This window comes from Rhagoletis pomonella, unplaced genomic scaffold, assembly GCF_013731165.1.
Source record: "Rhagoletis pomonella isolate Grant_MI unplaced genomic scaffold, Rhpom_1.0 Rhpom_scaffold_01561, whole genome shotgun sequence".
NCBI lineage: Eukaryota > Metazoa > Arthropoda > Insecta > Diptera > Tephritidae > Rhagoletis > Rhagoletis pomonella.
Genome location: NW_023460115.1, coordinates 1,977 through 28,092, shown reverse-complemented (window position 1 = coordinate 28,092; position 26,116 = coordinate 1,977). Strand labels below are relative to the sequence as shown.

General features: G+C 33.3%; 1 long non-coding RNA gene across 2 annotated transcripts; it reads left to right on the top strand.

Moving 5' to 3' along the window:
* Positions 1 to 13: 13 nt before the first annotated feature.
* LOC118752499 lies at positions 14 to 26,116 on the top strand. Of its 2 annotated transcripts, XR_004994695.1 has the most exons (3): positions 14 to 412; positions 547 to 593; positions 25,650 to 26,116. It is a non-coding gene; the product is annotated as an uncharacterized LOC118752499 (long non-coding RNA). The 2 variants fall into 2 exon arrangements; XR_004994694.1 differs by having other exon boundaries at positions 14 to 593.

Here is a 26,116-nt window from a genome sequence, read left to right as displayed (position 1 = left end):
GATTTTGGTATTATTTCCCATTTAAAAGTGAAATAAAGCAAATTTTGCGTTATTGCCGTTTGTGTTATTTCAACCCCCCCAAAGGCTGTATCTCATTGCTTTGAATAACCACGCCCACCTCTCATATAATGGTAAGAATCAATAACTTCTGAGGCTAATTCACTCAAAATCGACGCTTGCAATAACCTCTTAGCAGAAAATTAGACCAAAAACGTGTATCCCGGTAACAAATGTATCAATTTCTACCAAACTCGGAGGATTTAGTTACCTTGGTACGGAAGAGCAACATGTTGAAGATTTTTGAAATTGGACTAAAATTACACCCGCTTCCCATAAAACGGTAAACTTTGGAAATACGAAGACTCTGATATTTCAATATAACTGAGGACGCCAATTTACGCCGAGTTAATAGGTGCTTATAACAATCTCTTAATAAAAAAATAAGGCTGTTATAGGATTTTAGGAAATGGGCGTGCTACCACCCACACATTATTATAACTTGCAAATATTAAACCTCAGCAGAAAGTAATTCATATTTCATTTCAGATCCCAAAACACGGCATCTCATACAAAGGAAGTACAAATCTAAGCTGGTAAGTATGAAACTTGAATCTCTCATTTGAATATAACTAGCGTAAGGCAACAATTTTCAAAGCTACTTAGTAGAATGAAATCGAAAAGAATTTATTATCTATGGGTATACAATTAGGGAACTCACGAAATGTCGTAATGTCTTGAAGTTGTAAATTTTTTTGATGTGTAGGATGACGGAATAAAACCAAATACGTCCGCTCGGGTCGTCAAATATTTATGTACTTTTGTTCTGCCAATATCATATATTTGGCAATTCAAAAACACTTATTCGCTAACTTTCAACGAGTGGCATACGCCCTCTTGAACGTATACTTATTTACGTACATTAATCGGAATGAAACATAAAAGTTTACATTGGAAAATATTTTAAAATATGCATACACATTTAACATAACTGTATTTTCGTTAAAGCCAAAACAAGACAACATTGAAGAAAACTTCCCAGTCGGAAAAGGTAATGTTTGGGAATGCAAAAAGTAAAGGATGACCCCTATAACCTCTGCACGAAAAAATGCAAGAATTTCGTTGTCATTCGAAAGCAATGTGTCACATGTCCTTTTACAAAACGTCCGTGCCACAGGGTTTGACCTGTGACCAACCAGTTGGTAGTCAAACACGCATCTATTCTGCTACAGCATCTGTGATAATGTGAAAAGAAGACATACTTAAGTTAGCTCTAAAATTTTTGTTTTGCTTGTGGCTTCAAAACTACTCATTATCCGCTCGCTTACATTGCGATGCATCTTTTCGTTTAACCGTAGTTGTTAATCTTTTCTTGGTAGAAAAAGGTAATGAATTTCGTATGGTTGTACAAATGTTTAATTTTACAGGAGAAGCAAAAAGCATTATAAAAAATGTTACAAAAACAGGTAGGCCTTTTTGAAAAGTGGCATGCAACTCCGTTGTTTTTGGTAATAAGACTTTAAAATTTTTATTGAAGGCGTATTTTAAAATACATATCCTACCAAAATCTGTGAAAAACGCAGTTTCGAAAAAAATGTTGGTTAGGTAACATATCGAGCCCTAACCGCCAAAATAACGTAAGCGACATTATTTTTTCAAAGTTTTCTATTTGATGCAGAAATATTCCTAGAGCATCTAGATGATGTTATTTTGGCGGTTAGGGCTCGAAATGTCTAAACAAATGAAAATTGTATGTGTATTTCTTATTATTAAAAATGTCCAATGAAAAATATTTATTTTTTTTTGCTGGAATGACTATGTATTATTTTTGGGTAAATTATCTTCAGCGAAAGCTTTCGGCGACGCTGTTCTGATTGTCATTGTGCATATAATATGTTTGTATATTGTTTGCTTTTGTTCTGCCGCTATCAGCTTAAGACTATGTTCAAACAGGCACCAAATTGGCAATTAAGAACCTTTTCACAAATTTAAGCCTCAAATGTTACCCAAATTATCATACAATTAATAATTAATTGGCAATTAATTTGTGTCAGATTCTCTATGCAACCCTGTTTATAGTATGTTTAAATTTGACTATGTTCAAACTGGCCAATTAGCTGAGGCAATTAAGCTTTAAATTGCGGCATTGAGTTTGGTGTTCACACACACGTTAGCTGCGCAATTAGCGATACGAAAACAGCTACTGGATTACCTAAAGTGATGGAAAAGTTGGTACAATCATATGTTTATTGAACAAACATCAATCAGCTGTTTGTTTTTGGTCCTTTTTTACAGCTGATATTCCATCAGGGATGGAAAATTGAATTATAAAATTGTACCTAATTTACGGAAAACTTTACCTTAAATTAGATAGATGTACCTAAAAAGTAAATATGTATTTCTGTATAAAGAAAATAGGAGGATAACAATTCCCATCGATACCATATCAACTTCTGCACTCTCATTAAAGAAATTTGGGCTATGAAAAGAATCTCTTCGAGCAGCGCGAAACAAAACTATATTGGAGAAAAGGTGAATAACTTTCCTCCCAGTTCGTCGATCTGACGTTTTAAAAAGAAATATTTTCATCTATCTGGCGAAATCAACTACAGTTGCGTTCCTTTGACCACGCTTCTGTATCATTTGTATGCCCCTTCACAAAGGAGGGAAACTTTTAGACCAGTTGCCGTTGTCAATAAAAATAATAACTGATTTCCTGAGAAGTTATTTGGCTACCATCCAAATTTACATAAAATTGAGTGTTTGTGCCGAATGTGCTTTCAAACTAAATAAAGGTACGATTGTACCAACTTTTCCATCACTTTATGTAATCCAGCAGCTGATTTCGTATCGCTAATTGCGCAGCTGACGTGTGCGTGAACACCAAACTCAATGCCGCAATTTAAAGCTTAATTGCCTCAGCTAATTGACCTGTTTGAACATAGTCTAATGAATTAGCTTTGTACACGAGTACATCCATACATACAGACGATATGATAATGCGACTGTGTTATCGAACACGTATGTTGATAATTTGAAACACAGATTCTACATAACATCGCGCACAAGCACAAAATAATGCAGTACACAACAACACATACTTCTTCTTCTTCTCTTCTTTTTTGGCGCTGTAACCGCCTAAGCGATTTTGGCCGAGTTCAGCAAAGCACGCCAGTCGTTTGTCCTCTGTGCCAACTGACGCCAATAGGAAACGCCAAGTGAAGCCAAGTCCTTCTCCACCTGATCTTTCCATCGCAGTGGGGGCCTCCCTCTTCCTCTGCTACCACCAGCGGGTTCCGAGTTGAATACTTTCAGAGCTGGAGCGTCGGTGTCCATTCGAACGACATGACCAAGCCAGCGGAGCCGCTGTATTTTAATTCGCTGCACTATGTCCATATCGTTGTAAAGCTCATACAGCTCATCGTTCCATCGTCTGCGGTACTCGCCGTCGCCAACGCGTAAAGGACCGTAAATCTTCCGCAAAATCTTTCTCTCAAACACCCCAAGAGCCGCCTCATCGGATGTTGTCATTGTCCATGCTTCTGCGCCATATACCAGCACGGGCATGATGAGTGACTTATAGAGCGTGGTGTTCGTACGTCGAGAGAAGACTTTACTCCTGAATTGCCTACTCAGTCCAAAGTAGCACTTGTTGGCAAGAGTGATTCTACGTTGGATTTCAATGCTGACATTATTATCGGTGTTAATGCTGGTTCCCAAGTAAACGAAATTCTCTACTATCTCGAAATTGTAACTGTCAACAGTGACGTGGGTGCCAAGGCGCGAATGTGCTGACTGTTTGTTTGATGACAGGAGATACTTCGTCTTGTCCTCGTTTACCACCAGACCCATGCGCTTTGCTTCCCTATCCAACTTGGAAAAGGCAGAACAGACTTCGCGGATTTTGTTACCGATGATGTCGATGTCATCGGCATAAGCCAGCAATTGCACGCTCTTGTAGTAAATTGTTCCTGAGCGGTTCAGTTCTGCAGCTCTTATTATCTTCTCCAACATCAGATTAAAGAAGTCACATGAAAGGGAGTCACCGTTAAATTACGCTGAAATTGGTTTGGGGAATTTGCAGCGTAAAATACAAATAAATAATAAATATTTAACATCAGTTTTAAAAACATTTTGGCGTAGGCGAAAAGCACTAAAAATATTTTTAACTTTTACAACTTAAAGCCATTACGACCTTTACGATGCCTTGTGAACCCCCCCAAATATGTATAGTAAATTAATAATAAATTGTTTATGCGCATATATGCTTACTACTTAAATTAGATTCACAGCTAAAATACTTCATCAGAACTTTTTTCGTTCAAAAATATACATAGAAACACTATAAAAACTACTTTACTGACAACGTCTTAAAAGTGCAGGAAGAGTTTTCTTAGGTTCAAAATAATGTACGGCCAATTTTATTGGATATTTTTACGAAATAATATTCTTGATTACTGGACACATCTAAGTAAATCTAGTTGCCATTCAAGCTTTTTCAGTTCGAAGTAGTTAGTAAATATTTGTGTTGCAGGATAACACTTACATATATGTATAAACATTAGGGTGCCAATCGAAAATGCTTCTTTTGGAAGTTTCAGACCCTACCCCCTAATTTTATTCGTTTTTATGAGAATTATTATTGCCTATTTTTATAGATTTTATAAAGGTCATTTAGAGGTCGCGATCTGTCGGTTTAGGTAAATAGGATTTTGTAGATTTATTAGTTTTTGAATGGCTACTTTTGATTCGATTTCAAAGATCGAAAATTATCTGAGAAGAGGATATATGGGCCTTTAAAATGGTATATAATAATCTATTGTCAGACTAGACTTGTTGGGATTTTTTATCGGGTAAATTAAAAAATACCCGTATTATTAAATATAGAGGACTATCTAAAATTAAATCTACACTCTAAAAAATTTTTGTTTAAATTTGCGCATATTAAGATAGGTAACCAGTTTCCTCTCTTAATGAATGCAAATTTAAACACTGCTTGCTTACTTTTACTTATCATATGTGTGGCGTAGAACAAATTTCAAATTTGTTTTTTGAGTTTTAAACATTTATTGTTTGAATTTACGCATATAAAGAGAGGTAACCAGTTTCTGTGTGTGTTTACTTTTACATATAAAATTTGTCACGTAGCGCATACAAGGGGTGGGTTTTGGAGCTAAATTTATGATGATATAAGAAATTTTGAAAGAAAAAATTTTCCTTTCCATTTATTGTGCGTCATTTTGTAAGAATTCTTCTTTTTTTCTTGAGAGCTCTTTAAAGTTTAACTGCGAATGAAAACATTGTCCTAAAAATATGCAATGCATACTCACTTACTGATGCTTTTTACACTTTACAGCCTAAAAAAGTTTACCACTGATATATACTTAATATGCATTCGAAGATTTAATTTGCTAACTTCGAATTCGTTCCACCAAAATGAGCTACATGATAAAAATACAAGTTCAGTTAAATTTTCGTTATTCGAATTATTAAAAAATGAGAAACCAGAAATCGACGAAAATTAATAAAAAAGTGTAAAAATTTCGTGAAATTATTTAATTTATTTATATTAAAATTCTTTTGTAAAACTTTGTATTACTTTTGAAAGTTGAGTACATCTTTAACCGTTAATTTTTTCATGATTTAATAATCTGGTCTAAACCAAATTACGAGACGACCCTTAAGGTACCATCTTTCCGGTAAAAAAAAAAATAATTATTGGAATCGGTTCACGCGGTGCAAAGTTATGCGGTGGAATAAATAAAAGAAGTAAAAATACTCCGAAGAATTGATAACCTCCCCTTTTTTTATGCCGGTTAAAAATGTCTGAGTTCTTTGTAAATTGTATGTAAATAAAATGCAATTGATAATAATAATAATATCCCAACGGTGATATGATGATACTTTAAAAAGTTTATTTATTTATTTCATACTGTAAATAAAACTTTCATAAATGTATTTTAAAGAGCGAATTTTCAGTATTTGCTGATGATATATATTTAGAAGTATAAACCCTTTCCCCCCAAAAATATATTCCTGCGTGCGCCCCTGGCACTTAGTATTTATTATTTGTAAAAAATATATTTTTACTTTCAAAATGTTTGTAATTTTAAACATTTCATGTGTATATTTTAAACAACTCATGTTCAAACTCAAATCTTGAACATCTTGTGCGTATACTTGAACAGATTCTGGTTGAAAAATAAACACTTTTCAGTAGTAGTTTTACATGCACTTTTTAGAGTGTACTGATACCTCATTTATTGCAAGCGCATAAAAATTGTCGAGTTTAGGGGACTTTTCTTAAATACGGCCTTGAGTTTGTATGTGTGTATGTACCGGAATTTCAGATTTTTGGAGCAGTGTGGCTAAGGAGTTCATCAGTATTTATTCAAAATTTATATGTATATACAATCGCACTTTAGCAGAAAAGTGGTTTTTCAAGAAATTTTAGGAAAATGGGGGTGGCACCGCCCACTTACATGATATATTCGTATCTCAAAAACTACTTGACCGATCTCGACCAAATTTGGTATCCACATTGTGTTTGTCCTCTTTAAGTATTGTCTTGAATAGTTTTGAAATCGGACAAAATCTACTCCTCCTAAAATATAGCTAGTTTTGAGTTTTTTGAGTTGGTCGAGCCCGGGGTTTTTGTCCGATTTCAAAAATTTTCGACATGGCGCTTAAGAAGCCTAAGCGCAATGTGTTGGTCATGATCGGTCGAGTAGGTTTTGAGATACGCATATATCATATAAGTGGGCGATGCCACCCCCATTTTCCTAAGATTTCTTGAAAAACCACTTTTTTGCTAAAAACCGATTGTATATATCAATTTTGAATAAATATTTATAAATTCCTCAGCCACACTGCTGAAAAAATCTGAAATTCCAATACATACACACCAGGGATGTTGCGAATGTGGAATTTTAGACATCCGCGGATGCGAATGCGGATGCGGATGTTCAAACGCTAACATCCGCGGATGCGAATGCGAATGCGGATGTCAAGTATTTTTATACCCGAGCGCACTTGTACGCAAGGGTATTATAACTTTTTTCAAATAACGGCTGTTTGTAACAGGCAAAACGAATCGAGATAGATATAGACAAATGTATACATAAATGATCAGAATGAAAAGAGTAACCGTATGTGCACACGATAACTCGAGTACAAATTGAGATATCTTAAAGAAACTTGGTATGTGTACTTATTTTGAAATAAAATTAAAATTGAGACTATTAAAAATTTTTGGAAATGGGCGTAGGCACGCCCATTTATGATTACATGTGTATATCTTGGGAATCGCTCCACCAATTTCTCCCAAACTTGGCACAGTTGTTGGCCTTCACAAAACATACCAAACGGCTGAAAATTTAAAAAATCGGATAATAACCACGCCCACATCTCACATAACGGTAATTTAGAGAAATATGAAAGCTTCGATAAATCAGTAATCAATACTGCAGCTAATTTATTCAAAATTGATGTTTGCAATAATTCTTTAGCAAAAAGTAGGCTTATAATAAAGTGTTGGAAAATGGGCGTGACCCCGCCTACTTAAAACCACATATGTGTATCTCTGTAACCGTTCGATCAATGTGTACCAAACCAAAAACTTTGAAAGTTATTAAAATCTGACTAAAATTACGACCACCATTTTATAACGCTAATTTTACCCAAAATTGATACTAACAACAATCCCTTGAAAAGAATTAACATTATGGAATTCTAGAAAATGGGCGTGATGCCGCCCACATATATCTATATAAGTTTATCTCATTATGTCTAACTGAACGTTCTATCGAAGATGTTTGAAATAGACGTAAGACCACCACTGCTTACCATGTAGCGGTGGTTTTCAGAAAGGTGAAAAAACTATATTTAATACTTGCGACGGGTGTTTAATGTTCGGCTCCGACCGAACTTAGACTTTTTTACTTGTTAAGAAATTATTTAGGTGAGTAAATTAGGTGATTTAGTTAAATAAAAAATGGAAAGGTTAGTAATTTTTAATAATTTTTTTTTAGTACTTGAATTTAAAAATTGGAACATTGTATTCAATAAAAAGTTTTTAAATCAAACCTGCACCACTAAATAACTACTCGCTCGCTGCGAAAAACTTGAAACTTGACAAAATTGTAAATTCTTTTCGATTGACGCTGCACCAGTCGAGAGGACTTTCAGTTATATTTTTGTTTTTTTTATTGCGGTGCAATAATTCTTTTTTGGGAATTGCATCGGTCTGCAAATGTCGTATGTATCCTCCTGACTTTCATCTTCACAATCTAGTATCATGGCAAGATCGTTGATTAAACACCGTTGTTTTCCAAAGAACTCTGCATTCTCATTCTTTTGGTTGTTTCTGAATGTGGAGAACCAGTAACGTCAACAGCGTTTTTCGATTTTATTTTTTGTAATTCATTTTTGATCCTTTCTTCTGTTACTGACCAGATATACGTTTTATCATTGCACTTGCGTAATATTCCAGGGACCGAAACAGTTATTTTTTTACCAGTTAAACTTGGCCTAATATTTTTTATTCCGAAAGTTTTTTTCTGGATATAAACAAACAGCTTATCAAAATTAAACAAATTTGGTATCATGTGAGAGGACTGAAATAGCTTTTAAACAGAAATAACGAACGAAGGTTACCACCTCTACTTATATATTTTTGTATATAATTTAATACTAAAGAAATTCATATACCTGGCCCAAGGTTTGTTCTATGGTAATTAATTATAATTTTTTATTGAAATATTTTTCAATAGGTGACTTTGCTTGTTTAGACATTTCAGTTTTAAAGCTATTTAAGTCCTCTTGCATTTGATACCAAACTTGTTTAATTTGGATAAGCGGTTTGTTTATTGTCCGGAAAGGACTTTTAGTTGGGAATAAAAAATATTTGGCTAAGTTTAACTCGTAAAGAAAATAACTATTACTTTCGGTCCCTTCAATATTCGCATTCGCAAAAGATCCGCATTGATTATTGCGAATGCGAAAGCGAATGCGAATGTTTAAATTAATGCGGAAGCTCCGCGGTTGCGAATGCGAATGCGAATATTCGCAACAACCCTGATACACACATATAAATTCAAGACCGTTTTTAAGAAAAGTCGCCTAAATTCGATAATTTTTATGCGATTGCAATAAATGAGCTATCAGTTTATTTTAAAATAGATTTAATTTTATATAGTACTCCATATTTTGAAATTATAGAAATTATCGATGATCGTCGAAATTTAAAAAATTAACAGAAGTATGGGTCTTTTTTAAATTTACCCGATAAAAAATCCCAACAAGCCTAGTCCGGTAATAGATTATTATATAAATCTTTAAAAGCCTATGTATATGAGACATTCTTTTTCATATCGGACATCAAATTTGGTGTCACACTTTCGATTGGCTTCAAAATTTTTTTATGGGTTTTATACATGAAATAAGCTACCACGTGTTCGAGGAATTTTTTTCTTCTTTTTTTCTTCGGAGATATGATCTGTCAAAGGTTGTATTTTTTCGTGATTCTGACTAATCATGTACTCCTTCAAATCGTTATATCTCGGGTTCTGCCCATCGTAGAGACTTCATCTTGACTTCAGTTTAAAGCTAAGAAACGGGCTTAACATTTCTATATATAAGAAGGTAAAGATTATCCTAACGCTAACTTTGCTATTAACATTGAATAGGAGGATAACAATTCCCATCGATACCATATCAACTTCTGCACTCACATTAAAGAAATTTTGGCTATGAAAAGAATCTCTTCGAGCAGCGCGAAACAAAACTATATTGGAGAAAAGGTGAATCACTTTCCTCCCAGTTCGTCGATCTGACGTTTTAAAGAGAAATATTTTCATCTATCTGGCGAAATCAACTACAGTTGCGTTCCTTTGACCACCCTTCTGTATCATTTGTATGCCCCTTCACAAAGGAGGGAAACTTTTAGACCAGTTGCCGTTGTCAATAAAAATAATAACTGATTTCCTGAGAAGTTATTTGGCTACCATCCAAATTTACATAAAATTGAGGGTTTGTGCCGAATGTACTTTCAAACTAAATAAAGGTACGATTGTACCAACTTTTCCATCACTTTATGTAATCCAGCAGCTGATTTCGTATCGCTAATTGCGCAGCTGACGTGTGTGTGAACACCAAACTCAATGCCGCAATTTAAAGCTTAATTGCCTCAGCTAATTGGCCTGTTTGAACATAGTCTAATGAATTAGCTTTGGACACGAGTACATCCATACATACAGACGATATGATAATGCGAGTGTGTTATCGAATATGTATGTTGATAATTTGAAACACAGATTCTACATAACATCGCGCACAAGCACAAAATAATGCAGAACACAACAACACATACTACAAACGTTAAATTACGCTGAAATTGGTTTGGGGAATTTGCAGCGTAAAATACAAATAAATAATAAATATTTAACATCAGTTTTAAAAACCTTTTGGCGTAGGCGAAAAGCATTAAAAATATTTTTAACTTTTACAACTTAAAGCCATTACGACCTTTACGATGCCTTGTGAACCCCCCAAATATGTATAGTAAATTAATAATAAATTGTTTATGCGCATATATGCTTACTACTTAAATTAGATTCACAGCTAAAATACTTCATCAGAACTTTTTTCGTTCAAACATATACATAGAAACACTATAACAACTACAGTATATTTTGCTTAGCTGCACATCCCTCTTTGCACGAAAAACTTGTGCACCTAACCGAAAAAGGCACTTAAGCGAATTTTTTTTTTACTACTTCAATGAGGAAGGTATCCGAATCCCTATGAAACCAAATAATGGAGAAGCACTTACCACGTAGAAATTACTGCAAGCGAATTTTTTTTCGAATGGTATCTTATTATCTATATAACTAGACAAATTGATAGCCATTTCCGTTGTTCTGCGATATGAGTAAAATAAATAAAAGCTTGTAAAATTAGGTAATTGCAGGGCCAGTGCAGTTAAACGTAATACTTTCTTTGATAATTCATACTAGTTGCACAATTTTTAAGGCAGCTATCGCCAATGTATATAAATGTTAAAAATAATGTCTCAGATGCGCTTTTTGTGGTAGGTATCTTAAATGTGCACTTAAGCATAAAGGCAGCAAAGCAAAATATACTGTACTTTACTGACAACGTCTTAAAAGTGCAGGAAGAGTTTTCTTAGGTTCAAAATAATGTAAGGGCCAATTTTATTGGATATTTTTACGAAATAATATTCTTGATTACTGGACACATCTAAGTAAATCTAGTTGCCATTCAAGCTTTTTCGGTTCGAAGTAGTTAGTAAATATTTGTGTTGCAGGAAAACACTTACATATATGTATAAACATTAGGGTGCCCATCGAAAATGCTTCTTTTGGAAATTTCAGACCCTACCCCCTAATTTTATTCGTTTTTATGAGAAATATTATTGCCTATTTTTATAGATTTTATAAAGGTCATTTAGAGGTCGCGATCTGTCGATTTAGGTAAATAGGATTTTGTAGATTTATGAGTTTTTGAATGGCTACTTTTGATTCGATTTCAAAGAACGAAAATTATCTGAGAAGAGGATATACGGGCCTTTAAAATGGTATATAATAATCTATTGTCAGACTAGGCTTGTTGGGATCTTTTATCGGGTAAATTAAAAAAATACCCGTATTTCTCTTAATTTTTAAAATTTTTAACATCGATAATTTCTACAATTTCAAAATATAGAGCACTATCTAAAATTAAATCTACTGATACCTCATTTATTGCAAGCGCATAAAAATTGTCGAATTTAGGCGACTTTTCTTAAATACGGCCTTGAGTTTGTATGTGTGTATGTACCGGAATTTCAGATTTTTGGAGCAGTGTGGCTAAGGAGTTCATCAGTATTTATTCAAAATTTATATATACAATCGCTCTTTAGCAAAAAAGTGGTTTTTCAAGAAATTTTAGGAAAATGGGGGTGGCACCGCCCACTTACATGATATATTCGTATCTCAAAAACTACTTGTAATAAATGAGCTATCAGTTTATTTTAAAATAGATTTAATTTTAGATAGTACTCCATATTTTGAAATTATAGAAATTATCGATGGTCGTCGAAATTTAAAAAATTAACAGAAGTATGGGTCTTATTTAAATTTACCCGATAAAAAATCCCAACAAGCCTAGTCCGGCAATAGATTATTATATAAATCTTTAAAAGCCTATGTATATGAGACATTCTTTTTCATATCGGACATCAAATTTGGTGTCACACTTTCGATTGGCTTCAAATTTTTTTTATGGGTTCTATACATGAAATAAGCTACCACGTGTGCGAGGAATTTTTTTCTTCTTTTTTTTCTTCGGAGATATGATCTGTCAAAGTTTGTATTTTTTCGTGGTTCTGCCCATCGTAGAGACTTCATCTTCTTCTTTAATTTCTATATATAAGAAGGTAAAGATTATTCTAAAGCTAACTTAGCTATTAACATTGAACTTTTCGAAGTTGATTTGCATAGCGAAGACCACTAAATTAGGGATTTTAAATTATACCGTCGTAATCCTTGTTTAGTTCTCTATAAAAAACGTGGTTCAAAAAGATTGGGGGTTTTCAAGAACTATTTTTAAATAATTTTTCTTTATGACAAGATGGTTTATTTTGTGAGAATCAACAATTTTTTGTAGTTTGTATTCCAAAACTTATTTTGAGATATATTTAGTAAGGTGTTACACATCGAGTTTTTGCAAGAATCTAAATTTTATTGCAGATTCCGATAGAATACCTATCCAGATATAATATTTGTATGGCAAGATTTTTCTTTAAGGCGACAAACCCGTAGAAATGGGCGTGGAAATTGCAGGATTAAAATTTTAGGACTAAAGTAATAATTTAGTCCTGCAATTTCCACGCCCATTTCTAGGGGTTTGTCGCCTTAAAGAAAAATCTTGCCATACAAATATTATATCTGGATAGGTATTCTATCGGAATCTGCAATAAAATTTTACTTTTTGCAAAAACCCGATGTTTAATACCTTACGAAATATATCTTAACATAAGTTTTCGAAAAAATACAAATAATTGCTGATTCTCACAAAATAAACCATCTCGTCATAAAGAAAAATATTTTAAATATAGTTCATGGAAAACCCCTATTTTTTTGAACCACGTTTTTTTATAGAGAATTAAACAAAGGTTACGATGGTATAATTTTAAATCCCTAATTTACTGGTCTTCACTATGCGAATCAACTTCAAAAAGTTCAACTGTTAATAGCTAAGTTAGCTTTGGGACAATCTTGACCATCTTATATATAGAAATGTTAGGCCCGTTTCTTAGCTTCAAAATGGCGTCACGATCAGCAGAACCCGAGATATAATGATTTGAAGAAGTACATGATTAGTCAGAATCACGAAAAAATGTAAACTTTGACAGATCATATCTCCGAAGAAAAAAAGAAGAAAAAATTCCTCGAACACGTGTTAGCTTATTTCATGTATAGAACCCACATGACATACTTTTTTTCACGAAATCCGTCCGACTGAAAAAAGAATAGCTCATATATCCTCTTCACAGATCATATTCGTTCTTTGAAATCGAAACAAAAATAGTCATTCAAAAACTCATAAATCTACAAAATCCTATTTTCTGACCTAAATCGACAGGCCGCGACCTCTAAGTGACCTTTAAAAAATCTATAAAAATAGGCAATAATATTTCTCATAAAATCGAATAAAATTAGGGGGTTGGGTCTTGAAATTTCCAAAAAAAAACATTTTTTATGGGCATCCTAATATACATACATATATGTACATACATGTATGGATATGTATTTGTATATAATGTACCACACAGAATGCTTTTTTTGTTTTACTTATTAATTTTGCCGATTTTATATACATATGTATGTAAATATGTATCATATACTTTATTTTCATACATATATACATTCATTTCGAGTTGCTTGAGCAAATCAGACTAACTTAGTTTTTATATAGTGCATTTAAAGATGGGTCCGTGAGGGTTATGATATTTATAATAAAAATACTAAAATAACCTTTAAAACAATAGGATTTGTTGTTTTCCTTCAACAATAATGGCGTAAGATCTTATATTATTTTGAAGTGACGAAATTTAGGTAATAAGTAGTATTATATGTATGTAGGCTTGCTCGGACAGGTTGATCAAACACGTGGATACATGGCGTATGAGTAACATAGTTTCCTGTTCGTATTTGACACTAAAAACAAACGAACCATGTTTGTTACCCGCTGGTGAATTATTTCGAACTCCGATGCCAACACAAAGTGTTTGGCAATATAGGATATTCATCATACCAACATTCTTTAATAAATACATTTGTATATATTCCCGGCCCAACCCGATCTTAGGACAAACTAGTTTTGCCTAGGCTAAACTAGGTCATGCGACCACAGTATTTTTACGCAGAATACCTTTCCGCATAGGCGGCTTTCGGCGGCGCTTAAAAAAAATAAACCTCATCAGTCCAAATCCACCTACGCAGTCCACAGTATTGTTTCGGATGTATCGGTTGCAGTGTTGCCAGATGGTCCATATAACTTTACCCTCAAGTAATTTCATATCTCCTTAAAAAACCCCTAAATATATTTAGTTTGTGGATGTCGAAGGTTGCCAGTAAGGCATCCAATCCCGGACGATTTTGTGAATCTCGGGTTTTCGGGATCTTAAATTGGTAATCCCGGGATCCCGGAATATTTCGGGATATTATTACCATTAATTAAAATATGCTAAGAAACTAGTTTCGTAGTCTTTCTTTAGTGCGAATACTAGAAATAAAAATAAATTTGTGTTTTTGAGCAAGGAAATATAAATATCTTTATTGGTTTTTGTAGCGATCAGTTTGTAGAATATATTTTTGGTACACTTGTAGGCTGGTGTGATCTATTATTTAATGGTGCAAATAAAACACTTATTCCACCTTCGTTGCCCAACGTTTCGCTGAAATTTCCAGCATCATCAGGGGCGACTATGTTTATTAAATCCAACAAAGAAATACAAGGAAAAAACAAAAGATGTTAAAATGAATAATACAAGTTGGCATACATGTGTTTGTAAAAACAAAGACAACAATTATGGACTAATGCAAAGAACATATACTCACAATAATATTAAACATTTGCTTTAAACTTAATATTAATACATATACACATAATCAGTACCACTCTCTATGGTAGTCTCGTCATTACTAAATTGTTTATTTTGATATGCATAACATGTAGGCGGCCGCGATGTTGTCCGTATCTTCTTTTTTGTTGATCGTATTCTCCCTTTTTTCTAATATTCTTAAGCTTTCCAAAATGTATCTCGTCATTTCCCCCTTTTCCTTGTCAATAATCCTAGTGTTAGTGAAATCAGCTGTGTGGCCGCTGTTTAATATGTGCTGTGATAGGGCTGTGCTGTGTTTTTGTTTCCTTATATCTGTTTGATGTTCGGCTATGCGAACACCTAATGCGCGTTTTGTTGTCCCTATGTACACTTTACCACAGTTTTCGTTCTCTTTGCCCTTACATTTTATTTCATAAACAACGTTGTTTTGTTGCTGTATGTCTAATGGGCTTTTTGTTCTTGTGTAGATTATAGCTAACGTGTTATTTGTTTTGTAGGCGAGAGTTATATTTTGTTCCTTTAATGTGCTGTGATCAAAGTTTTCGCTTAGCTTGGGGATGTAAGTGACGCTGTAGTACTTCTTTGGTGTATTTGCTGCTGCTGTGGTTGGCGTTTTATTTTGCTGATTTCCTATTCGCATTGTTTCTTTTTTTATTAGTTCGCGTATCAGGTGGTTGGGATAATTGTTGCTTTTCAAAATGCTGTGTATTTTCTCTATGTTGGCTTCGTGAAATTTTTGGTCGCTTATCGTCAGTATTTCGTGTATAAGATTTTTTCGCGGTGCTGATTTTATATTTTCTTGGTTGGGAGGAGAGATAATTGATCAGGCGTCCAGACGACGTTGGTTTCGAGTACCAGTTTAGAACAATATTGTTGTTGTTTTTGTGTAAAGGGACGACGAGATACACTTTGGAAAGCTTAAGAATATTAGAAAAAAGGGAGAATACGATCAACAAAAAAAGAAGATACGGACAACATCGCGGCCGCCTACATGTTATGCATATCAAAATAAACAATTTAGTAATGACAAGACTACCATAGAGAGTGGTACTGATTATGTGTATATGTATTAATATTGAGTTTAAAGCAAATGTTTAATATTATTGTGAGTATATGTTCTTTGCATTAGTCCATAATTGTTGTTTTTGTTTTTGCAAACACATGTATGCCAACTTGTATTATTCATTTTAACATATTTTGTTTTCTCCTTGTATTTCTTTGTTGGATTTAATAAACATAGTCGCCCCTGATGATGCTGGAAATTTCAGCGAAACGTTGGGCAACGAAGGTGGAATAAGTGTTTTATTTGCACCATTAAATAATAGATCACACCAGCCTACAAGTGTACCAAAAATATAAATATCTTTATTTTATATCAGTTTAAAGAGCTAATTACAAACTGAATAAACTAAAAACTATGGAATTGAAATTCATTCATATCGCAGTCCCAGTCATTTTTACAAAAAGTTAAAAATAAGAGATCATCTTTACACCTGCATATATGGGCAATTCACAAGGTGTCGTATTTGTCGTGTTTGTCGTGAAGTCATGATATTTCATGACAGTTGTAAAAATGTTGTTATTGTTTTGTGAAGAAAAATAACACATGACGATACAACTCTGCAACCTATGTTTATTCGGTGTTATGTGAGGTTAAGTGCTGAGATATAATAAATAATCGTAACAGGTGTTCACAACCGTCGTGTTTTAACACAACTTTTGTTAGGAAAATATAACTTTACAACACCTTGTGAATTGCCCAATAGTATTTATACATACAAATATATGTGTGGTAATATTAGTATGCCACAACAAATGCATATATATTCATGTATACAGGGTGTCCCAGAAGTAACCTGCCAAACTTGAGGAGACGGCAGGTGGGGTGGTGAGCTCCCTGATAAGCAAACATTTTTCAGGTAAAAGTGTCACCGTTTTTGAAATATTTAAATTTTTTTGAATTAAGGAAAAATCGTGCCTTTTCATGTATTTTCTTTAACTGCATCTACAAACAAGTCTATACTTAGTAAATTTTTTTATGTAAAATACTTTCAGATAGTTGCTTCTCCATACTCAAATGCAATGTAGTTAAAATACATTAAGGAACCATTATAAAATTAGGACCATATTGCGATTTTTAACTTTTTGATATATCTGGTGAACTTTGACTATCTCTGGTGAAAAAAGATGTACTGAGCTATAACTTTACATTGCATAAAAAAATTGCTCATTTAATAAAGATTTCAGAAAGGTGCCACTCTTACTATTTCGAATCGAAAACAAAAAAATATAGCCGCTTTTGTGGGTAAAGGACTGAGACACGCTAGAATGTATTTAATAGATTTAAATTTAAGTTGGTCTTGTTACCGACCAATGACATGCTAAATAGTACAAAGGTACATTATTACTTGCTCCTGACATTGTTTGTGTTTGTGTTACTTACCGAAAATAATGAAAGTGGATTTTGTGAAATTGGACCCTTCGAACATTGTGTTATTAATACTATGACAGAGAACACGCAGTATACGTCGCATGAATATGCGGATATTCACCTAATTTACGGTGAAGCTTGCTGTAATGCCAGAGCTGCTCAAAGACTCTATGCAGAGCGATACCCAAATCGTCGGCATCCGGGTCGTGAAGTATTCCCCCGCACCCATAGAGAAATTTCTGAAGGTAAGTAATTTTTACACCTTTCTTGTTTGAAGCCATTCTTCTTTTAACTATCATTTTTAACTTTTTTAAGGTCGCATACTTGGAAGGCGTGGCGGCGAGACAGGACGTCCTGCAACGGTAGATGTTAAAGTTGTGTTAGAGGAAGTGGAACTAGGTCCATCGACTTCAGTGAAAATGATGGAAAGACGGACTGGAATAACAAAAACTACAGTTCACAAAGCTTTAAAATACTATCCCTACCACATTCAACGTGTTCAGACTCTACAAGAAAGAGATTACCTGTCGAAGGTTAGATTTTGCCGTGAAATGTTGCGAATGCATGATTCAGACCACAACTTTTTTAATAAAATAATTTGGAGCGATGAATCATCATGTAAACGTGATGGTTATTTTAATTTACATAACCTTCATAGTTGGCATATAGACAATCCTCACGAAATGAGATAAGATCGTTCGCAGTACCAGCACAAAATAAATTTATGGTGCGGTATGATTAATTGTCAGATATTGGGACCTGTGGAACTGCCGCCAACGCTCAACTCCCACAGTTATTTAAAGTTCCTTCAGGAACGGCTTCCAACTCTTTTAGAAGATGTACCCTTAAACCTGCGGCGAAGACTATGGCAGCAAAATGACGGATGCCCTGCTCACTACGGGCGTGAAGTAAGAGCTCATTTAGACGAAACTTATCCTCGCCGATGGATTGGACAATACGGGCCAATCACGTGGCTCGCTCGATCGCCAGACCCGAATCCATTCGATTTTTTCTACTGGGGCTGTCTTAAGGACAAAATTTATTCAAAAATAATTCAAAACGAAGAGCATTTTCGGGAACAAATAAAGGGAGATGCTGCTGAGATAGCCCAATTGAGTTTAGGATCTCTAAAAGCGTATTTTCTTAAAATGTACCGAGCTTGTATTAGAGTAGAAGGTCGCCAATGGTCAATAAATGAATAAATTTTTCTTCAAACAACTAATGTATATTCTATTTCACGTGAACCCACCCTTTATAAAAAATATTGATAGATATAGCCCTTGTTATTGACTCTAGTCCGAATCCCGGTAAGTAACACAAAATAATGTCAGGAGCAAGTAATAATGTACCTTTGTACTATTTAGCATGTCATTGGTCGGTAACAAGACCAACTTAAATTTAAATCTATTAAATACATTCTAGCGTGTCTCAGTCCTTCACCCACAAAAGCGGCTATAACTTTTTCTTCTATTCGAAATAGTAAGAGTGACGCATTTCTGAAATATTTATTAAATGAGAAATTGTTTTATGTAATGTAAAGTTATAGCTCAGTACATTTTTTTTCACCAGAGATAATCAAAGTTGGGGAAAAAAATATCAAAAAGTTAAAAATCCCAAAATAGTCCTCATTTTATAATGGTTCCTTAATATATTTTTACTATATTGCATTCGAATATGGAGAAGCAACTATCTGGAAGTATTTTACATAAAAAATTTACTAAGTATAGGCTTGTTTGTAGATGCAGTTAAAGAAAATGCATGAAAAGGCACGATTTTTTTTAAATTCAAAAAAAAATTAAATATTTCAAAAACGGTGACACTTTTACCTGAAAAATTTTTGTTTATCAGGGAGCTCATCCCCCCACCTACCTTCTCCTTAAGTTTGGCAGGTTATTTCTGGGACACCCTGTATATACAATTCGGACGGATTTCGTTAAAAAAAAGTATGTCATGTCTCCGATTCGCTTCAAAGTTTTTTATGGGTTCTTTACATGAAATAAGCTGACACGTATTATTTTTTTTTTTTTTTTTCTTCGGAGATATGATCTGTCAAAGTTGGAATTTTTTCGTGATTTTGACCATTTATTTACTTCTTCAAATCGTATATCTCGGGCTCTACTCATCGTAGAGACTTCATCTTAACGTCGTTTTGAAGATAAAGAAACGAGCTTTCTATATGATGGTTATGATTGTCCTAAAGTTAACTTAGCTATTAACAGTTGAACTTTTTTAAGTTGATTTGCATAGTAAAGACCTCTAAATTTGGGATATAAAATTAGACCATTGTAATCCTTGTTTAATTCTCTATAAAAAACATGTTCCAAAAAAGTAGGAGTTTTTCAAGAAGTATTTTTAAAATATTTTTTTTTGTGGGAAGGTGGTTTATTTTGTGAGAGTCAACAATGAAGTCTCTGCGAAGAACAAAACCCGAGATATAACAATTTGAAGAAGTAAATGATTATTTAGTCAGAATCACGAAAAAATCCAAAATTTGACAGATCATATATCCGAAGAAAAAAGGAAAAATGTGAAGCCAATCGAAATTCTGATACCAAATTTGGTGTCCGATATGAAAGAGAATGCCTCATATATATGATATATATATTATAACATAGAAATATATTATAACATAGAATAATAGTAGTGTTAGAATTGTAATATATTATTTGATTATTTGTAGGCTTGTACTTTATAATTATTTTATGCCATTACAGTGTCTGAATGTCTTTTTATTTTAATTTGGTAGTAAATTAAATTATATCCCGGGATCCCGAGGGCTTGATCCCGGGATTTAGAGACTCCAAAATCGGCTCGGGACTCCCGGGATTCGGATTGTTCTATGAAGCAATTAAAAATAACAATTGAATTGTACGGATAATTGAATTGTACGCAAATATGTAAACTAAAAGTAAGTGTTAAAAGATTAAAAAAAATCTACTAACATTAATAAAAAGAGAATGCTTCATTAGACTACGCTATGTTGATGGATGATGAACTCCTTATCTCGGAATGATTTTGAATAGCTGTATTACCACATTAAATTTATAATAAATGTATTCATTACATACATATGAACATTTAATATAATACTGTTCGATATTCTCCATTTTTTCTTAGATTCCTCTTAGAAAAAAAAAAAAAATATTTGAAAAAAAATCTCTAAGAAAATCCCTAAAAGATATTTATCCCTAATTGTATCTCTAATGGCCCAGAATAGTCCTAAATCTAGGGAGATAAATTTATAAACTGGCAACACTGAACGGATGTAGGTAGACCTAGTTTATTCTAGCAAAACTAGCTTGTCCTATGATCGGGTTTGGCTCGTAACATTTATAAAAACCAGGGCTTCGACTTTAACAAAAGTAACTAACGTTTTTACGTACCTTTTCTACTTGATACCCAGGGTGCCCAGATTGTTTAAAAATAAAAGAGCCATTTCTGAAAAAATCGCCAAAAATCGCCAATTTTTTTTTATAAAACTCATGAAATCGGCTTAAAAAATCTTTTATTTTGAAAATGAGATCTTGTTATAACATAGTTTTTAAAAGCAGAAAGGAATATAATGCCTTCACGGTAATAATAAATAACACAAATCACTTATATGATAGTGATGTACAAACAATTTTCTTTAAAAATATTCATACTTCTAAAAAATATTTGTATTAACATATTTCCCAATAGGACTGCGCAATTAATAAATTTATTATAACTCATATTAATTGATTAATCGCACAATACGCTTTTAAGGGCTCGGCGCTAAAAATAAAATAAAAGCTATAATACGGCGAGATCAGCTATTTCCACAAATGAAATTGCAAATTTCCCATTCAGTGGTACTTGTCACAAATGGTGGTTTAAGATTGCCAAATGTTAACAATAATCGATAACAATAAAAAGTGTTGCCACATCAAAATTGAAGCTCTAACTCCATAACCTACTTATCACGTGTTTTGACGCATTTACATGATAGCGTGCAAAAAATTGAATTGAAGGGAAAAAATCGCCAAAGGCGATTTCCTAATTTTGTACGCGCAAATATAAAAAAAAAACGCCAAATTGGCGCTAAATCGCCCAATCTGGACACCTGTAAAAAGGCAGCGCACCCATTCAAGCAGATGCGTATACATTCCTAAATGCCACTTAAAGCAATACTTATTCCTTAAACTTCGTTACTTCGAAAATAAGATAGTTCCGGCGGCCCTGGGATCTTGAACCATAATCGCTGTTTTCAGATTTCGTGTTTTATATCATACAGGATTCAGAGTGATTATAAAATATCTTCATACCAGGAAGTATATAACGATTAGTTTTGGTCCCCGCCAAAAATGCCTATAGCCAACACTCCTTCCAATAACTATAGCACTTTTGATTTGGCCTAGTATATGCTTTGCCTATTCCGTAACAAATTGTTCTCTCACATGTAGACTAAGCATACATCAAATACCACCTAAGTACTGCTGTAAAAACAATGGATGGATAATTTTTACTGTGGTTTTGGTTGACAAATAACTATAACACTTTTGGAGTTTTTATATAAAAATGCTTTTATGTTTTTTTTTTTGTTTCCCTTCACAAACGCTTCTAGTGAGAATTCTCCAAATGTATTCATTCCGGTTAAAATCCACAGAGCTTGCATTCCAATGCCAGGGTATTATGAAATATATAAATATAATTTTCGACCATATACATAAGTTTCAGCTTATTTTTCATCATAACATGCCCCATATCACGTACGAATAGGGTTGCCAGGTTTTTATTTTGAAAAATCAGTACATCATTATTTTCGATTCATCAAAATCAAAACTTTTCGGTAGAGTTTTATTAAATATAACAAGGGTATTTGTTTTTGTTATATTATGGCCTTATAACAATTATATTCAACAATTTTTATTGAGCTTGAGGCCGTTTTTAATGAAAAACTTATTGTGGTAAACCAACAATAATTTGAAAAAATGGTAGAAGTGATAGCTATTTCGGAAATCACCACATTTCCTCATCAGACTTCTTTCAGTAGGTTTCGAACCGACGAACCCACTGACTCAGCCAGTTGCCTACGCACTGTGCTAAGTTCGCCTTGTGAATTATCGCTGCTTTTTTCCCACTTTTTACAACGCTTTTATCAACATGCAATGTTGTGTGTCCAGAAACTTTCAATGTTGTGGATCCAGAAACTTTCAATGTTGTGTGTCCGACACCTAAAACCTTTGCTTCGAAAAGTTCCTATAAAAAAGCATAGTGCATAGGGCGACATCTGTAGTGAATGGGGCGAGGTAGATGACATCTAGATGTCGCCCTATGTACTACGTTTGCTACAGCGGAAATAGACGACACGCCATTTCTTTAAATAAAATTAATTGGTGCTCTTTTGTATGTACATACATATGTAAATGCATGTGTGTGCACCTTTCTATTAATATCGTTGAATTATTTTAATATCTATTGCAAAATTTTATTCAGACAGGACTAAAAAGTAGAAAATAAATAATATAAAAAAAAACTTTTTAATATACAACGCAATTATAAATGGACTAAAAAGTAGAAAATAATATTTCTCAGTCCCATAGAATTTGTTTTGATAACTTTTGATTTTGAAATTTTAGCAAAAGTCATTATAAACAATCTATGAAATTGAAAATGAAAAGCGTGGGGCGCATGTAATACACTTGAATTGATATGAAAAGTAATATATGTATGTATGTATGTGGGTATATGAATAACGACCGCTTAAAATCGATTTCAAAGTTCTACTTTCGCTGTAGAAATTTTAGGTCTACGTTATGTAGTTTGACTATTGTCAATTAAATCGAATGCTTTGTATTGCATGCGCTCCACGTTTTTCATTTTCAATTTCATAGATTGTTTATAATGACTTTTGCTAAAATTTCAAAATCAAAAGTTATCAACAAAAATTCTATGGGACTGAGAAATATTATTTTCTACTTTTTAGTCCATTTATAAAAGCGTTGTATATTAAAAAGTTTTTTTTTATATTATTTATTCATTTGTTAAGCCAACACAATCAAGCGCAGCCATTCCGCTGCAATTTACACTTCATCATGTGGTTGTTGGTTTTGTTGGTTTTTATTAATAATTCTATTTTTAGAATGTTTAACTTTTAGGTGTGCTCGTCCTTAAGTTATTTGTTTTGTGTTGGCTTAACAAATGAAAAAGTGGGAAAAAAGCAACGATAATTTACAAGGCGAACTTAGCACAGTGCGTAGGCAACTGGCTGAGTCAGTGGGATCGTCGGTTCGAATCCTACTGAAAGAAGTCTGATGAGGAAATGTGTTGATTTCCGAAATAGTTTTCACTTCTACAATTTTTTCAAATTATTGTTGCTTTTCCACAATAAGGTTTTCATTAAAAACGGCCTCAAGCTCAATAAAAATTGTTGAATATATAACAAGGGTAGCAAACCTACCCATGGCTGTAACAGAAAATATGTACACTCGCTCACTTATATCTGCGTACACTTTTTTTAATATTCATAATGATTTGCAAGCTATAAATTTTTTGTTATTTTTTTTTTACAAAAATATAGTTCATGCAGACTGGATGCCACTATCTAACTCCTATATGAAATTGTTCGCTGATTTCGAAAATCGAGTTAAGTTATTTCTGTGGATAAAAGTTCTGTGGAAAAAGGTAGCTCCACTTATATCTTACGAAGCAAATGCACAATCTTAATAGGAAACACGGCAAAATACAAGCTAACGAAATTCTCCATAAACCGTATATACAACACTTTTCGATAGGCCTGATAGTTTCTGAGAAATTAATTATAACTAATGATTATTACAATAATTATAATTATATTATAATAATTACTCATTCTATATTTTATGAAAAAAATTCAAAAAATTAAAACTTTAACAGAGGAAAAAATTTTAAAATTAACAACAAGTGATCCAGTGTAATAGTTTATAATCGGAGGTTTGCCATTGCCGGTCGAGGCGCGACCGCCATTTCCCTTTTTTTTTTGTTATTTGTCGGACCTGCTCGAGCCCATGTCCTGCGGAATGGTAGCGATCATTGCTAACCACTAAAACAAAAACAAAAACTAAAAATAACAATAACGATTTTTTTTTTTTTAAAACCACCAAAAGCTTGCCATTGACGGTCGAGGGGCGACAGTGGACACTAGAATTTTTAAGTTTAAAAATTTTAATTATCCTGAAAACTTAAGCAACTCAAATTTTTCCTTGCATGTAGCTTTCTAAAATCTTAAGATTTGAATTAAATGTTCTGAATACTTTTTCAGTAAAATCAAGAAAAACCAAAAAATAAATGCAAAAAAACTATTCAATCTATTAAATATATAGTATATATATGTATGTAGGTGTTCTACTTGATATTGTGGAAATAACAAACTAATTATAAATTCTGAGCATACGCTTTAGTTATTTGTCCAACAAAACCTTCCATCCTTCCATTGATTTCACAACGGTCCTCAAAACATAGGGAACCAAATTTGTTGATATTTTCGTATGCTTAGACAACATTTGAAAGAACAATTTGGAGTAATGGCCTTTTAAATTGCCCACACCAAAAGTGCTATAGTTATTGGCAGGAGTGTATGTATGTATATTTAGTATTATTGCAATAAAAATACAAATAAATAAGATTGCCTATTGACAGAGAAACCATCTAAAACTTATTCAGATTTCCTGAAGCAGTCTCGTCCAACCAAATACATTTTAAATTTAAGTACTTATGTAAATAAAGAACCCAGTCTATTTGTACAGCTTATTATTTATTACTTTTTTTTTCTTTTTTAATTCCATATGACACCAATGCCACTACCACCACCATTACCATAACTACCAACACCAACAAATCATACTCGTACATAATCACATCATATTCAAAACATAACCGTTATTTTAACGAATTCACTCTGCATTTCGATAAACACATACTACTTCATGTGCAATTCTTTCTCTGTGTGTGTACATATGTATGTACAAAATTGTACATCCATAAATCGATGCGCTGTTTGTAAATAATTCAACAATATCGCTTCACAAATGTACATACATACATACATACTTCGACGAATAATGACTATGCACACTACTATAACATGGATTAAAGGTACCAGTTGAATACATCCTTCATCATTTCATTCGCGTACTGTCAATCGCCTACGACATTCATCTACGGGAAAGAGAAACTCGCGAATAGCGAAAGCTCAGCGTAGCTGGTAAGGAGAATAATGAACTAGAAGAAGCTGAGAATGATGAATGAACACCAACAGCTGAGCCAGCGTGCGCATACGACAGCCAGAACTGAGATAATTTTTTAACAATAATATTGCAACTGTGATAAATCAAAAGTGGGCTGAAACACCATGCTCAGCTGATTTCTGCACGATAACTAGAAAATCAAAATATATACTGAAATGCAATAGAATCTTTTTGGAACGAAGTAATTTAAGTGCAACCAGTCGGCACATTCTCTAAACAAAAAAAGCAAACAAGGAAACATTAACTAATAGTTATAAAGTAAACGTAGTTGCCTTTTAATGCCAAGCAAATAAAAAACCGATGCAATCTTCAAAA